This window comes from Silene latifolia, chromosome Y (assembly GCF_048544455.1).
Source record: "Silene latifolia isolate original U9 population chromosome Y, ASM4854445v1, whole genome shotgun sequence".
NCBI classification, from domain to species: Eukaryota; Viridiplantae; Streptophyta; class Magnoliopsida; order Caryophyllales; family Caryophyllaceae; genus Silene; species Silene latifolia.
In genome coordinates this window covers 35420990-35428082 of record NC_133538.1, presented here as the reverse complement: position 1 = coordinate 35428082, position 7093 = coordinate 35420990, and positions in this window count along the sequence as shown.

Below are 7093 nucleotides of genomic sequence, written 5' to 3'. Positions count from 1 at the left end.
TTTGCTCCACGTAATCCCGGATTAGATGAGCTTTCCGTTGTACATGTCTAGACTTGTTGCTAGACTTAGGCTCCTTAGCTTGGAAGATGGCACCACTATTGTCGCAATAGATGGTGATCGGGTCATTCGAACTAGGCACTACGGATAGTCCATGTAAGAATTGACGCATCCATATCGCTTCCTTTGTAGCTTCAGACGCGGCATAGTACTCGGACTCGTCGTAGAATCTGTATGTGATTTGTTTCGAACTCTTCCGGTGCTGCAGCGCCATTAAGAGTAAAAACGAATCCTGACTGAGATTTCGAGTCATCACGATCCGTTTGGAAGCTAGCATCTGCGTAACCGGTTGCGCATAGCGTTTGGGAGCCTCCATAAGTCAATGCCCAATCTTTAGTCCTCCGGAGGTACTTAAGAATGTTCTTGACAGCCAGCCAATGTGGTTCACCTGGTTCTTTGTTGGAATCGACTTGTCATACTCAATGCATATGCCACGTCCGGACGTGTGCATATCATGGCATACATGATTGATCCTATAGCCGAAGCATAAGGAATCCGTGTCATGCGCTCTTTCTCTTCGGTGTCTCACGGTGCACGAGACTTGCTCAAATGCACCCACGGAGCCATAGGAAGAAACCCCTTCTTGGAGTTAGTCATCTTTGAATCTCTCAGGACTTTGTCTATGTAAGACTCGATCGAGAGATAACATCCGTCGTGATCTATCTCGATAGATACGGATGCCTAGAATTCTCTCGTGCCTCTCCGGATCTTTCATCCGGAAATGGTTTTTCAACCATACTTTCACCGAAGTTAAGAGAGGTATGTCATTCCCAATCGGGAGTATGTCGTCAACATACAATATTAGGAAGACAATCTTGCTCCCACTCGACTTGATATATAGACATGGTTCCTCGACCGATCGAGTGAATCCATTTTCTTTTATCACTTGGTCGAAGCGATGATTCCAACTCCTTGATGCTTGCTTAAGTCCATAAATGGAACGCTTAAGCTTGCACACTTTCTTAGGATGTCCTGGATCGATGAAACCTTCGGGTTGTACCATGTACAACTCTTCCTCCAAAAGCCGTTTAAGAAGGCGGTTTTCACGTCCATTTGCCAAATTTCATAGTCATGAAAAGCGGCAATCGCTAAGATAATCCGAATGGGACGCAGCATAACTACGGGTGCAAAAATCTCATCGTAGTGCAAACCGGGCACTTGGGTGAAACCTTTTGCAACTAGTCGTGCTTTGTAGATATCTTGCCGACCTTCCACAGAATGCTTTATCTTGTAAAGCCATTTGCATTGAAGGGGACGAACCTTAGCAGGTAAGTCAACAAGATCCCACACGTTGTTCTCATACATGGAGTCCATCTCGGATTGCATGGCCTCAAGCCATAACTTTGAGTCGAAGCGGTCATGGCACCTTTATAGGTTGCGGGTTCACTACTCGTTAAGAGTAGAACGTCATCTATGTCATGTTCCTCGACCATACCGATGTATCGTGGGAGGAAAAGAGACTCTTCCCGACCTCCTAGGTTCCTCGGGAATGTTCACCGCAGCCGGGATTGAAGGAATAGGTTCCTCCAATGGTTGCTCGGTGTTTGGTTGGAATCTCCGCAGGTCGAAGGTTCTATCACTCTTTGCATTCTCGAGAAATTCCTTCTCTAAGAATGTCGCACTAGCCGCAACAAAAACACGTTGTTCGGTTGGCGAATAGAAGTAATGACCACGTGTTCCTTTAGGATAACCTATAAAGTATGTCTTGACCGATCGCGGGCCGAGCTTATCTTTAGGTCTCCACTTGACATAAGCCTCGCAGCCCCAAACCCGTATAAAGGACAAGTTAGGGACCGTTCCCTTCCATAGTTCATATGGAGTCTTGTCAACAGACTTTAGAAGGACTTCGGTTAAGTATTAGAGCGGCCGACAATAGAGCATAACCCCATAATGAATCGGGTAAAACCGTGTGACTCATCATGGATCGAACCATATCAAGTAGTGTTCGATTTCTCCGTTCGGACACACCATTCAACCGAGGTGTTCGGTGGAGTTAAGCGTAGGGCAATCCCACAGTCCTTTAGGTGTTGATCAAACTCGTGAGAAAGATACTCGCCACCACGATCTGAACGCAGTGTTTTAATCTTTCTACCTAATAGGTTCTGTACCCTATTTTGGTATTCCTTGAATTTCTCAAAGGATTCACTTTTGTGCTTCATTAAGTAGACATAGCCATATCTACTCAAATCGTCCGTGAAAGTGATGAAATACCTATAGCCTTCTCGTGCGGTGATTGACATAGGACCACATACATCCGTGTGTATGAGCCCTAATAGGTCAGCAGCGCGCATTCCAACACCTTTGAAGGAAATCCGAGTCATCTTACCGATGAGACATGATTCACACGTGCCAAATGATTGAAAATCAAATGCCGAGATAGCTCCATGTTTGATGAGCTGTTTTACGCGTTTCTCATTAATGTGTCCCATACGGCAGTGCCATAGATACGCTTGATCTTTGTCACCAACCTTTAACTTTTTATTCATTACGTGTAATATTCCGAGGTCCGATCTAAAACATAAATTCCGTTCATGGAAAGCGCCTTGTCAGTAAATCATATCGTGTAATGAGAAAATGCAAGCATTGTTTTCTATTACAAATGAAAAACCAAGTTTATCAAGCGTGGCGAAATAATGTTTTTGGAAAGACTAGGAACATAATAGCAATCATATAATGATAACTCAAATCCGCTTGGAAGCTGGATCACATATGTCCCCTTTGAGATGGCAGCTACTCTTGCTCCATTCCCAACACGCAGTTCCACCTCACCCTTTACGAGGGGTTCGATGTTTCGGAGCCCCCGCACATGATTACACAGATGAGAACCACAACCAGTATCAAGTACCCAAGTTCCGTAACTTGTGTGGTTAATCTCAATCATATGAATAAAAGTAGAAGAGAGAAAAGACATACCAACAGGTTTAACACGACCTGCCTTTAAGTCCTCATGATAAACAGGACATGTGCGTCTCCAATGCCCAGTCTTGTGGCAATGATGGCATTCCATGTTTTCACTCTTGCTCTTTGTCATGCCCGATGAGTTGCTCGCCTCACCAGGACCACTCTTCCCCGAACCCGACTTCTTGAACTTCGCCTTACCTCTGTTAGGTTTGCCGGAGCTTTGCCCTTACCTTTCCCTTTGTTTGACACAACGAGAACATCCTGTTTGAACTCCCATCGAACTTCATGTCCTTCTCGGTGCTGTACGAGGAGGAGTGCAATTCATGGGGAGTTTTCTTCAAATCATTCATATAGTAATTCGCTCTGAATTGCGAATAACCATCGTGGAGTGAGTGAAGAATACGGTCGATAACAATATTCTCGCGATGTTACGATTAAAGGTCTCCAGTTTCTCGACATTCTCAATCATGCTGAGAATGTGTGGGCTAACCGGTTGGCCCTTCTGGAGTCTCGCATCAAAGAAGCGAGTGGTATGCTCATAGGTCACGATTCTCGGTGCTTTCGAGAATTCCTTAGTGAGCGTGGTGAAAATCTTGTTTGCACCATGGGCTATGAAGCGTTTCTGCAAATTGGGTTCCATTGCAAAAATAAGTACGTTCTTTACCGCACCCGCTTCTAAAGCGAAATCGTTATACTTGTCGATCTCGTTTATTCCAGCCGTGGGGCCTGGGTTTAACGGCATGGGCTCAAGCGGATATCGAGCTTTCGTCGTCGGCGGCGGCATTCCGTAATGCCGCCTCCCAGTCCGCGAAGTTGGATCCGTCATTCTTGATCGAGTAGATCGATTCATCGACTCATGAAGATCCTAAGCCAGGACTCACGGTCCAATGTGGCACTTGGCATTGGGTTATCACTTGAACCAGCCATTTGTTGTTTAGCAGTTTAATACGTGATCTACACTGAAAAGAAGGAAAAACAAAACGAAATAAGCAACTCATCGAGGTGATTTAAGTCTATTTTAAAATTCATTTTAAACATGTAGACTCTTGCACTTGCATAATTGATCTCCCTCAAGAATGATACAAGTGATCCCAAGACTCAATTTCAAAGTAAATTGATAAGCCAAATGTTTAGCTAATTCTTAGGAAGAACTCTTGGTCGATAGATTTCTGTAAATCCTATCTATAGTCCACCATGATCACAGGATCGTACGAGTGACCATAGTGTTGAGATAAAATAGGTCAATTGGTTCCAACTTACCCGACGTAGAAGGGGTCATAGTATGCCTACCGACGAAGAAGGGACTCATTGGAGTTTGACCTATAAAGACCGTTCTCAATTTTAGTTTATACGAGGAAGATCCCATCAACTAAATTATAATTCATTTTAAGTGAACGAATAACTAGCGTCTATCGTGAATGAATTTATTTGGATGATGGCTTAAAACGTGTGACATGAGAATGTCAATGAAAACTAACTCGTGACCTCTATATGTGTCAGTTTTCATGCAATAAATTATAGGTGGTTTGGTTTTAGGCGGAATATGATGCAAATAATCGTTGCGAAAAATAAATAAAGGAATGCAATACGTAAATAAAAATTTCCTAGTGTGGCCTATCCTAGTATAAGAACAAAATACAACTTTGGAATCCACCGTTGGACCCGAAAAGCTTGTCTTGATGTTCCATCTTGATCCAAGTAGCGGGAGTGAGCATCGGTCTCCATCTTTGGTCTTCTCAAAAAATTACAATTTAAAATTACAAATATAAACCTATTTACATTCTAATTAAAACTGTAATTACAAGTGAAAAATCCAAAACGGAGATGCGAGATCTCAAAATACAACCAAGACCGTGTTCCATCATTACGGTAACACGTTCTACTAAGGCCACACTAAGTTACAATCAATTGTAAAAATTAAATACGTAATAAAAAGGCATTCACGGCATTCATAATTAACGATAAATAAAATGCATCAACTAAAAACAAATTCATTCGTGACATAATTCCGTAATTATGTTAAATTTATCCAAACCACCTTTTAATGATTAAAATTCATGTGATAAAACCGCTTCTATCATTTAATTTTAATCCATTACAATCCGTCATTTTAAAGACGCTTTAAAACAACTATATGGTACGTGAGTGAACCGATTCACTATTAAGCGAGTGTACTATATCCGTATAAAGTACATATAGAAGCCAAAAGAAAATTTAAATCAAAAGAAACAAATTTTCAAAGCTGTTAAAGATGAAATCCCTCGATCCAGGGACACAAGTGCTCGATCGAGGAACAAAAGAACTCGATCGATCAATCGCAAGTCGATCGAGGGGTATGCTGTCGGGGAGTACTCGATCGACTAACCCGTAGGTCGATCGAGTACCTATATCGACAAATCTGCTCGATCGAGTACGAGGACAACTCGATCGAAAGCGAAGGGTTTTGAAAGCAGGTCGATCGAGTACAGCAAGGACTCGATCGAGCAAAAAGGTTTTGGAACAGGGTCGATCGAGTACATCAGGGACTCGATCGAGCAAAAAATATACAGAAAAGCCACTCGATCGATTGAAAACTTGGTCGATCGAGTGCAAAAGTCTCTGGAAAATTCAAAACCCTCGTGAAAACATATTTCAAGACAAAATCAATTGCAAATTCGATCAAAAAAGCATTAAAACAAATTTGACAATTGACAAAACATGACATATTGTTATAATCTCTGTATAAAACAACAATATGCAAAAACCAAATCGAAAAATCATGAAATTACCGTGTAATACATGACACGGTTTAAAAAAAATCTGCCGTGTATACTAGGCACGGTTTTCAAAGCAGAAAATCATCGTTTCAAAAACGTTTTATGAAAAACACATGAAAAATTCACGTGGCCTCGCTCTGATACCACTTGTGGGTTAATATCCGTATATTACCCCTTAAATTGCAGGACTATAACATAAATTTAGACATGCGAATATTGTCATAAAACATAAAAACAATAGAAACGATAAGGAACAAGAAATAACCTCGGGTCCTTTAAATTGTGGCGTAAAGAACAGAAATCAAAACAGATTTCCTCCTAATCGTTACACCCAAGACTTTGTCCGAGATATGCCCTTGTGCTAGTACAGTGTTCTCCGATTGCCTTGCAATATAGGGAGAACTGATGTGAGTTTTGTCGAGATGAGAGATCTCGGTTTTTTTGAGGAGGAGAATGCTCTTCAAAACCCTAGTTTTTCCGCAAATGAAATTGTCTAGGTCAAAAGGAGAGGGAGTCTCTCCTTTTGTTTGGTTCGGCCGGACCGAGTGCATGCATGGGGAAGTGGGCTTCCACTTCCTCTTAATTTTAGCTCGAGGTCCGATTCGCCAAATGCTAAAATGTATATGACGGGTTTATATTATAAATTGTTATCGGTTATCGGAAATTAAGGCATCAACTAATAATACGGGTTATTTGAATTATTAATACGTGTCCGACAAAGCGTATTGTATAATTATATTCAATATACATTTAATTAAATATAAATCGTTTATATTTAATTTTACGAATTAACTGGTTAATTCGCCATAGCCCATGATATTTAATCCGTATTAAATATAATATCTCAACATCACATATTTGACTAATTACTAGTCAAATAACTCGGACTAACTGGTTAGTCAATTTTGGCATCTACATGATTGTATTTCCATACTGTCACGTCTCTCAAACGTATCCTATAGGTGTGACTTTTAGGGACCAGTTGATCACCGCCATCTGTATGACAATAACGTCAAACTTATCTAGCAAGCCAACCGTTATTGATAAACGTGGATCAACTGATAATAATACCAAAGTATGCCCTTTGATCCTTTTAGAGGTTTATAAGTCCTTGCACTAACTGTTAAGGACACCAACCCCAACAGTTAGGATTTTTTAGAATCAACAAAACCTTCGGGTTGTATCATGTACACCTCCTCTTCTAAATGCCCATTTAGAAAAGCGGTTTTGACATCCATTTGCCATATTTCATAATCATGAAATGCGGCAATCGCTAACAAAATCCGTATGGATCTTAGCATGGCTACGGGGGAGAAGGTCTCATCATAATGGAGACCTTGGACTTGGGTAAATCCTTTTGCCACTAGCCTAGCTTTGTA